This window comes from Myotis daubentonii, chromosome 6, assembly GCF_963259705.1.
Source record: "Myotis daubentonii chromosome 6, mMyoDau2.1, whole genome shotgun sequence".
NCBI classification, from domain to species: domain Eukaryota; kingdom Metazoa; phylum Chordata; class Mammalia; order Chiroptera; family Vespertilionidae; genus Myotis; species Myotis daubentonii.
This window is the reverse complement of record NC_081845.1, coordinates 9,978,763-9,988,272: the sequence shown is the minus strand read 5'-3', so window position 1 is coordinate 9,988,272 and position 9,510 is coordinate 9,978,763. Positions and strand designations below refer to the sequence as shown.

Sequence of the window (9,510 nt, the reverse complement as noted above, 5' to 3'; positions counted from 1 at the left end):
GAGAAGAGGATGGTGTTTCTGCCTCTCTTTTTCCCTGGGAGTCTCACCTTTGAGCATTTCATGAAACCTTCGTTCTTTTCTTTCAGGGGTAAGTAGAAAGATGAAAGGAAAGTGGAGTTTGGTATTTCTGGTAAGAATGCAGGATGGATTTGAAACTTGGACACCATTGGATTTTCTGAGGATTTTAGTTGATCATTTATCCTAAGAATGCATTGGTGTTAAATGTGTTCTAACACATGGCAGCCATCCTCCAGCATGGCTTCATTGATCCTCGCCTCCTGGTATTCATGCTTTTGAATTGTCCCTCCCACACTAAATAGGGTAGCAATCTTGTGTAAACAGTAGGATGCTGCAGAAGGGAAAGGGTGTGACTTCCAAGACTGGATTACTAAAGACATTGTGGTGTCCACCTTGCTTTATTGAATCACTTACTCTGGGGGAAGCCAGCCTCTAGGTTGTGAGGACCTGGAGCAATCCTACAGAGACATGCATGTGATAACGAATTGAGGCCTCCTGCCAACAGCCAGCACCAGCTTGACAACCACATAAGTGCACCATCTTGAAAGCAGATCCTCCGGCTGCAGCCAAGCCCTCAGATGATTGTAGCCCCAACTTTAATTCATGAGAGACTGAAGCTAGATCAGCCCAGCAAAGCTGCCCCCAAAATCCTGACCCTTAGAATCTATGCGAGATTATATCTGTTTATATTTGTTTTAAGCAGCTAAGTTTTGAGGTAATTTGCTATGCAGCAACACAGAACTAGTGTACATGGCACACGAAGTTTGATTTTACTGGTTGGTTCTCTATGAACCCATAGTCTTGCATTTTCAGTCCTAACAATATTTTGGGCAGTATATATAGAGATGGCTCTTTGTATGGTACAAGTATGAATCAATGGTATACAAACAAGATGGTCCAATGCTCAGTATAGAGAGATTGCCTCAATTTCCTGCTTCGATTGGGCCTGAATCCCTGGGACAGTTCCAAGTCATGCTCCCCTTACCTGCTCCACCCATCTCAAGACTCCCTTTGCTCCCTCCTCTCAGCCACCCTCACCCTTCTCCCAAGTGCTCTGTCACCCCTCTCTCAGGACTCAGAGGCATCCCCCTGGGCCTCCACGTTCCTTACACCTACCACCATGCCTGGCTGCTCTGATGGGGGTGCCATGACTCTGAAGAACATTGTTAAATATTTTCTTCATCAGTCCTGTAAGGAGAGACAACACGCTGAGAAACTGATACAAATGGAAAATCACAGAGAGGCCATAGCTGCCGGGGTCCAACCCCAGCGGGTCCAGGGGTCCCCAAAGGTGTAGACGGAGTCGGCGAAGAGGGAAAGACTCGGAGGCAGCGTTCAGTTGATCAGCAGCCTAGCCAGGATCTCCAGCCAAGTTCTGGTCTTGATCTCCAGAGAGGCTCTGCTTCGGATCTCCAGCCAGGTTCTATGGCCAGGTCCTGGTCAGGTTCTCTGGCCAATCTCCGCAGTCAGGTTCAGTCCAGGATCCCTGCCATGCTCTCTCGCCAGGCTCCGCCTCCAGGCTCCGAGGCCAGTCCCTGTACAGGATCCTCCGGCATGCTCTCGCCAGCGAAGTTCTTCTGTCTCTAGAGAACGTTCTGTGTAGGTTCTGTGCCTAGGCTCTGTCTCTCTTGGTCCTGTCTTCCAAGCCCTGTGTCCTTAGTTCTGTGTTCTGAGTTCTGAGTGTTTCTGTCTTGTTACAACTGTATTTATACCAGTTGATTCAATCCTATCAATCTCTATTACAAAGGTTAGGGTGTTTCTTATCTCCATTCCAGGGAGAAAAGATTATGTAGTTTAAGCATGATTGTTTGTAGTTAAAGGGATTAATTACCCGCCTGGCACTTAGTTGAGGGGTTTTATTCCCTCCCTAACTTCAGGGGAAAATCTCTACCTGGGGATTCAACCTTTCTCGGAGAGGTGACTTTGGTTAAAACACAGCGCCAAGAAGGTGAGCAAACATATTAAGAACCGTATGCCAAATATGCCAGGTCCCTTGAAACAGCAAGGATGGACCAGCTCCCAGCAAATTCCCCCTTTTTTATTTTTTAAAAGCAAGCATTAAAAAGAAAAACCTGAAACGCTCTCTTGTATCCATTTTAAGAGTAGGATTGGCGCTTTCTGCTATTACCTGAGTCCTGATCTATCATCCCAGGGAGAGCTTGCCAATCCTGCACTTTCCCGGGGTGGAAAGGCTGCAGTGGGGTTAAGGATAAGGCTCCTTGGGCCTACCTTCTCCCATGCCTCTACATTTACCTTTCCGGCACCTTTCCTTCCTCAGAAAAGCATGGACATACTTCTTGTATAAAACGTTCTGTCTGACTGGGAGTAACCTTAATTCCTCTGCTAACAAGCATATATGTTAAAAGATCAATACGGAGTCTTTTTTCTTTAGACTCAGTATGGCACATCTTCTTAATCTAAAGATCAATACAGAGTCTTCTTTCTTTGGACTCAGTATGGCACATCTTCTCAATCTAAGAATCAATACAGAGTCTTCTTTCTTTGGACTCAGTATGGCACAACTTCTCAATCTAAGTTCTGTACTATCCACCTTCTTACCCTACTTATCCTCTATAGGGGGGTCTGTAGCACCCTGGTGGAGTCCTATCCGTCCCGAGTGTGGGGTTCTCAATGGGGGGGGCTTACCTAAGGGAATCCTGTTCCAGGGGTTCCCAAAGGTGTGGACGGATTCGGCGAAGACTATCCACCCTCTTCCTACGGTGGAGTCTGATCCGTCCCGAGTGTGGGGGTTCTCAATGGGGGAGGGGGGCTTACCTAGGGGAATCCTGTTCCAGGGGTTCCCAAAGGTGTGGACGGAGTCGGCGAAGACTATCCACCTTCTTCCTACGGTGGAGTCCGATCCGTCCCGAGTGCGGGGCGCTTACCTAGGGGTCCCTGTTCGGGCGCCATATGCCGGGGTCCAACCCCAGCAGGCCCAGGGGTCCCCAAAGGCGTGGACGGAGTCGGCGAAGAAGGAAGGACACGGAGACAGGGTTCAGTTGATGAGTAGCCTAGCCAGGATCTCCAGCCAAGTTCTGGTCTTGATCTCCAGAGAGGCTCTGCTTCGGATCTCCAGCCAGGTTCTGTGGCCAGGTCCTGGTCAGGTTCTCTGGCCAATCTCCGCAGTCAGGTTCAGTCCAGGATCCCTGCCATGCTCTCTCGCCAGGCTCCGCCTCCAGGCTCCGAGGCCAGTCCCTGTACAGGATCCTCCGGCATGCTCTCGCCAGCGAAGTTCTTCTGTCTCTAGAGAACGTTCTGTGTAGGTTCTGTGCCTAGGCTCTGTCTCTCTTGGTCCTGTCTTCCAAGCCCTGTGTCCTTAGTTCTGTGTTCTGAGTTCTGAGTGTTTCTGTCTTGTTACAACTGTATTTATACCAGTTGATTCAATCCTATCAATCTCTATTACAAAGGTTAGGGTGTTTCTTATCTCCATTCCAGGGAGAAAAGATTATGTAGTTTAAGCATGATTGTTTGTAGTTAAAGGGATTAATTACCCGCCTGGCACTTAGTTGAGGGGTTTTATTCCCTCCCTAACTTCAGGGGAAAATCCCTACCTGGGGATTCAACCTTTCTCGGAGAGGTGACTTTGGTTAAAACACAGCGCCAAGAAGGTGAGCAAACATATTAAGAACCGTATGCCAAATATGCCAGGTCCCTTGAAACAGCAAGGATGGACCGGCTCCCGGCACATAGCCTCTTGTTTTGCAACAAAAATAAAGAACTGAAAGCTATAACGTCTGCATTTCACTGGGTGGGGAGAGAGCGCGAGTGATTCAGCACTTCAGTAGAACAAACCAGCTCCAGACACAGAAGATCCTACATGGGGGCCTCCTTGACACCCATTCCCTGCAGGAGCAGGCGAAGCCACCAGAGCTAACTTGCAGGAGACAGGGCTCCAGATTGTGTCACGGCAGCATCTCCTCGAGGAGTACCCCTGGGACAGCCACTAGTCAGGTATGGGCTGCTCCCCTCTGCCTGGGAAAAGGTGCTCTCACCCACTCTTGTCTGTTTCAGAAGGTGCTGAGGGCTACCTGGGGAAGTCTGCAACACCTTTCCCTCTCCTCCGCCTTCCCTCCCTCTCCCCTCCTCCTTCTTTATACTCCGATACGTTGGCACAATTATAAAATCAGTCCTTACATTTAAGCCCAGCTGGTGTGGCTCAATAGTTGAGCATCATCCTATGAAACAGGAGGTCATGGTTCAATGCCCAGGTTGAGGGCTTGATCCCCTGGGGGGGGGGGGGCAGCCAATCAACGATTCTCTCTCATCATTGAAGTTTCTCTTCCTCTCCCTTCCTTTCTGAAACCAATAAAAATATATTTTAAAAAATACATTTAAAGCACTTAATTAGTTGAAAGTTTGCATTGCTTTATAGGCAAGGAGTATGGAGAAGATTTGTGTAAAAATCTGTAAGGATTAATTTTATTACTTTAGGAAGATAAAAATTAAAACAAATATATTAAGTGTATATGTGTTCCTGTAAAATGTTTAAGAATACAAGTCATTTCTAACTTAAATGTTTGCCATGTATCTGCACAGTTTAGAGAGAAGTAGAAGTTAAAATCTGCATGGTTAATGTAGTCAGTGTTCAAAACCATACTGGGTAATTTAGACAAAAAAATATACTTCATCTCCTTTGATTAAATCTGCAAGATACTGTAGCTGCCAAATTTGCACTTGGCTCATATTGAACAGATAAATTTGAAAGCTATTGTCAATAATTCCTGCTATCAGGATACATTCAACACCTGCCACTGCCCACCTCAGATCACTTCGGGTTTTAATCTACTAATGCTCACACCTGGGAATGGGTCAAGCTTGGCTAAGTGTCCACAACAATGGCCTTCGGTGGTCTGAAGCCATCCTGGTCATTAATCTGAGCCCCAGAATCTCAGGGGCGACCGAGGGTTCTGGTCCTTTCAGGCCTCCTGGAAGCTCCGCCTGCCCTGAGGATCAGGGTCCAGTCCAGGCCTGCCTATGGGGCAGGGTCAGCTCTTTGCCCCTCAGCTCCTGCCCTGCCTTCCCTGGTCCCTCAGGGCCGGTCCACATAGCCTGGCTCCAGGCAACACAGCTCAGTTCTGGGAAGGAATGGTGTCTGGCTGCCTTTTCCTATTCATGGTGTCAATCAGGTGCTTTACAAAGTTGTCCCTCACCACCCCAACAAGAGCTATTGTGTTATTGAAACTGCTGTGGGCACTTCCTGGGAGCCTGTAATTCATCAAACAGAAACACACAATGAGAAGTATGAGCAAATTCTATGAGTGTTTGCTCCTCTCTGAGCTGCCAGGGCAGGAGAGTACTTTGTGCTTCTTGCCCTCGGAGGGATCTTGAGGGCCCAGCTCGCCGACTCTCAGTCAGTCACAGTCATGCTCATGCTGCTCTGAGGGGAATGTCTGGAAGGGAGCACTGTTCTCCAGGAGTGGACTCCTCCACCCAGAGCCAAAGGCCACTTCTGCCACCAGTTCTCTGATGAGGCCTGGACTCTAAGGGACAGCCTTGGGCAAAGCTCTGAAGTGGGTCGGCTTGTCTTATGGGTCTCTCCTTTGAGTCCTCTCCCTCAGCACATCCTGTCCTGGTTTTCTCATCCTCTGTTTTCACCACTCCCAGTCCATGGCCATTTCCTTCTCTTCACTGGTTCCCAACCATCCAGGCCAACAGGCTTCATCCAAGGCCAACTTCCCCTCCGTCTAGGACATCTCAAGCTTCACCTTCTCATCCTCTCCCCTGGCTTGTAATCAAGAAGGTCCTCCCCACTCCTGGGATAAACAAAGAGACCCCAGCACCCCTTGGTCTGCTCTGCTTTTGAGGGAGCTCAGGCCATCCTGAGATGCTCTGTATGTACATGTAAAATCACACCTTTCTGTAACCAAGCCTATGGGGAGAAGGTGCAGCCTTAAGGTGGGGACATCATTGTGGGCAGGCTGTGGGGGCCACCCCCAGGGGCAGTGTAGGTCCTGCAGAGGTAACCCTCAACTGGGACAAAATTAGTTGACTATAGTTCACAACTAAGTAATGTTCATGGGCATCTTTTGTTTTGCTTGCAGTTTTCTTAAATTTTTATTTAGTTGACATTTTAAAATGAGGAGATTTCACATGAAAAATCTGTATTTCTGGCTTCTCTTGAAAATCTGAAGAGATGGCCCTGTGGGCATTGGCTAGATGATCTTGGTGGACGTGAAGAATGTACCTGTATTTGTGTGCAAATAGGTGTGTTGTACTCCCTGTGGGGGCTGAGGGCTGCAGGCTGGGGAAGGCCTTGCAGGTGGAGATGACCACCAGGCCTCTGGGGAACTAGTGCCTGGTGCGGTTTTAGAGGAAGTTAGAGTTGATATTCTTTGCTCAGAACCCCATGTCTGGAATCAAAAGAAAGTGACAAAAGTAACCATTTGCATTTAAATAAACATGGTTTCACAATGAGGCTGATGTCAACACTTCTAAGAAACTCTGAGGCTGTATTACTCAGGAAGTTCCTCAGAGTCAAGGAAAGTTGGTTCTGGGGCTGGGGGCGGGGGAGGGGGCGGAAGGCCTGTGCAATCCAGCAGGGCCTCATGTATGGTTTCATGCTCTGCTGATGTCTTGAAATTACTGATAATCTTGGAGTAGTTTCATTTTACACTATGCGGCCTCCCCAAATTACGTAACCAGTCCCGGCAGAGCTTAACCAAAACAGGACCCCCTACATCACCAAGGAGATCTTTTTGAGAGTGGTTTTTAAAAAGATATAAAACATTGAAGGACGTCCTGCTGCTCTGGGGTTTTGAGCAGAGAGTAATTCTGTGTAATACTGTGCTAATCGGTGAAATTAGGGAATCTGGTCAGTGAATGATCGAGTTCCTAGCAGAATGTGGGAACAACTTAACACGTTAAATGACCAGAAAGCGATTTCTCTCTCCAGGAGGGTGAAGTTATCCTCTCTGCTTTAAGAACTGTATCAGCCTAGCCAGTGTGGTTCAGTGGTTGAATGTCCTATGAACCAGGAGGTCACAGTTGGATGGATGGACCAGGGTCAGCTAGGACCACGTATGGAGTAATCGTGTCTGAAGCTGAAATTCCTCATAGGCTTTCAGACTTTGGATGCTTCTGGAAGGTGATCTACTCAGTGTTGCTACTTTCCTTCCAAAGGAATAGAGTGTAAATCCAGGGCTCCCACAGCATCAGCTCCACCAAATCAGTGCGGGCGGGCCCTCTTCTGAAGGCCTGCTTCCCGGGGCATTTGACCTGGGCGGTTTCACAGGGCCCATGCTTGATTCAATGCAACCACCTCTTCTTGCTCTGCTGCCCTGGCAGCCAGACAGCCAGGCTCAAGTAGGTTCCCCCGGCCTGAGTCAGGCACTGGCCCACCGTGTTCCCAAACGCTATTGCCGAAACCTACCCCTCAGGATCTGAACTCAGGGGCCAAGTGCCTTCAACCTGCCCCCTCGTGCGTGGGTGAGGGGGACTCCCAGCAACAACCCCCCGCTCCTCTCTGTGAATACCCTCAATGTGAGAGAGGGGTGTGCGAGTTGCATGACCCCTTCTCCCCACTTGCTTTCCGCAGTCCTAGGCGGTGGCCTCACACTTAATTTGGCATGTGGTATCTACTGTTGTTTGGGGGTCTCAGTGAAATGAGATTTGATTCCTCTTACGAGGGTTTACTGTGTCGGGCCCCTTGTTAATCACTTAGAGTCTAAGCGCGTGATCTCATTTCATCCTCGTGACACCGTTATGAGGTAGGCACTGTTCTTGTACCCATTTGACTGAAGCTAGAAAATTTAACATCTGGCCAAGATCAACCAGCTACTAGTGACAGAGCCCAGATTCAAAGCTAGGTCTAGCTGACTCCAGGGCCTAGTGTGGATTACTGCAATAGTTAAGACTTTCTCAGTTGTTAGTTGTCCAGAAAAGCCCTAGAAACAGAACTTTAAAATATTAACTAAAAGTTTCCCTATACCTTACATTGTTCAGAATGGAACACCTCTGCTGAAAGTAGGAAATAAGGCTCAGGGCTTATCCATAATCTCACAACTCATTATGCAGCAGAGGCTGCTGTGGGCTCATCAAAACCTTGTTCCCCTTTCTGCCTGGGCACATAGCTAAACTCTATTTCCCAGGTTCCCTTGCAATTAGGAGTGGCCCATGTGACGGAGTCCTGCCCAATAGAATGTGATGTGTGCCGGTTCCTGGCCTGGCCTCTGAAAAGCTACCCTATGCTGTCTTCTAGGCTGTCCCTTCCTCGCCTAGGACTGTCATAAGCTGAAGGTAGCAGTTTTTATGAGTCTGGCTGTCTTTCTAAGTGACTACATGGAGGAGGGCCGCTATGGGGGAGGGCTGTGCATCTCCTTAGAATTAAAATATACGTGAGCACAGAATACACTGGGTAGTAGTGCAGCCATTACATAGTTTGGGTCTTTGCCATAGCAATTAGCTATTCTAATGAGCACACACTGTGTTACTAAGACATGAGCAGGTGCACAAGCAGAGTATGTGGCTCACGGGCCAGATGGAGATAAGTGCCGCATAAAATCCCTGCGTGGTACTACTTCCCAGAAAAATAAATGTAAGGATTAAAGTTTTTTCTGAATAGTTTCAAAATATCATTTCATGCCAATACAGGGTCAGCTAACTAGCTACAGCCTGGGAAGTGTCCTGGGGCAGTTTGAGGAGTTCATAAATAAACATGATCCAGCCATTGAGCACTGACCCAGGAACCAAGAGGTCACTGGTTCAATTCCCTGTCAGGGCACTTGCCCAGGTTGTGGGCTTAATCCCCAGTAGGGGGTGTGCAGGAGGCAGCCAATTAATGATCTTCTCTCATCAATGATATTTCTATCTTTCTCCCTTTCCCTTCCTCTCTGAAAGCAATAAAAATATATTAAATAAATATGATCCACATATTATCTTGACCACATCAGGTAAGTAATCCCCATTAACAAAACTCCTGCAGTCTCATTCTAATTTCTCATGTGCACTCAGAAAACTTACTAGAACCTTCAGGAGGTTTGAAGAAAAGAAGTCATCAGTCTCGACCCTGTGAATTGAATGATCACTACCATCCTCTTGTTAGTCTGTTTAGAAATTTCACTTTTAATTCTGGCCTTTCTAATCATGTCCAGGGGACATGCGACATCTGGGAAGACAGCTATTTAAGCAAACAAAGAGTTCCAAAGTGAGTTTACTTGCAAACACTAACTTTCCTCCTCTGGAAGACAAGCCACAACTCTAGGTCCTTCCAATTACAAAGTGATGTGTACCTTGCTCTGGGGTGTTCCATTAGGAAGGATTCCTTGTACCTGCCTGATGGAGGTGGCGGGGAGAGAATGGAGCAAGAGCTCGCTGAGTCTGGACATGAGCTTTCTGAAGGAGGCTGTGCGGTATCAGAATCTTGGGTTTGGAAGAATGTGAGTGGGGTGCCCAGGAAGAGCTGGCCCCTCAGAGACTCAGAGCGATGGCCAGATGTGCTACTGGCATGCAGTGGGCACTTCATGAACATCTGCTCGAGAAGTTTATGATGAGAGG

General features: G+C 48.0%; 1 long non-coding RNA gene across 1 annotated transcript in view; it reads left to right on the top strand.

Annotated features, from left to right (window-relative positions):
• The first annotated feature begins 3,789 nt into the window (after positions 1–3,789).
• LOC132236784 (uncharacterized) overlaps positions 3,790–9,510 on the top strand; it is a 146,478-nt gene continuing 140,757 nt past the window's right edge. Inside the window, exon 1 of the long non-coding RNA XR_009453361.1 lies at positions 3,790–3,969. This is a non-coding gene — a long non-coding RNA (uncharacterized LOC132236784). The remainder of the gene's footprint in view (positions 3,970–9,510) is intronic.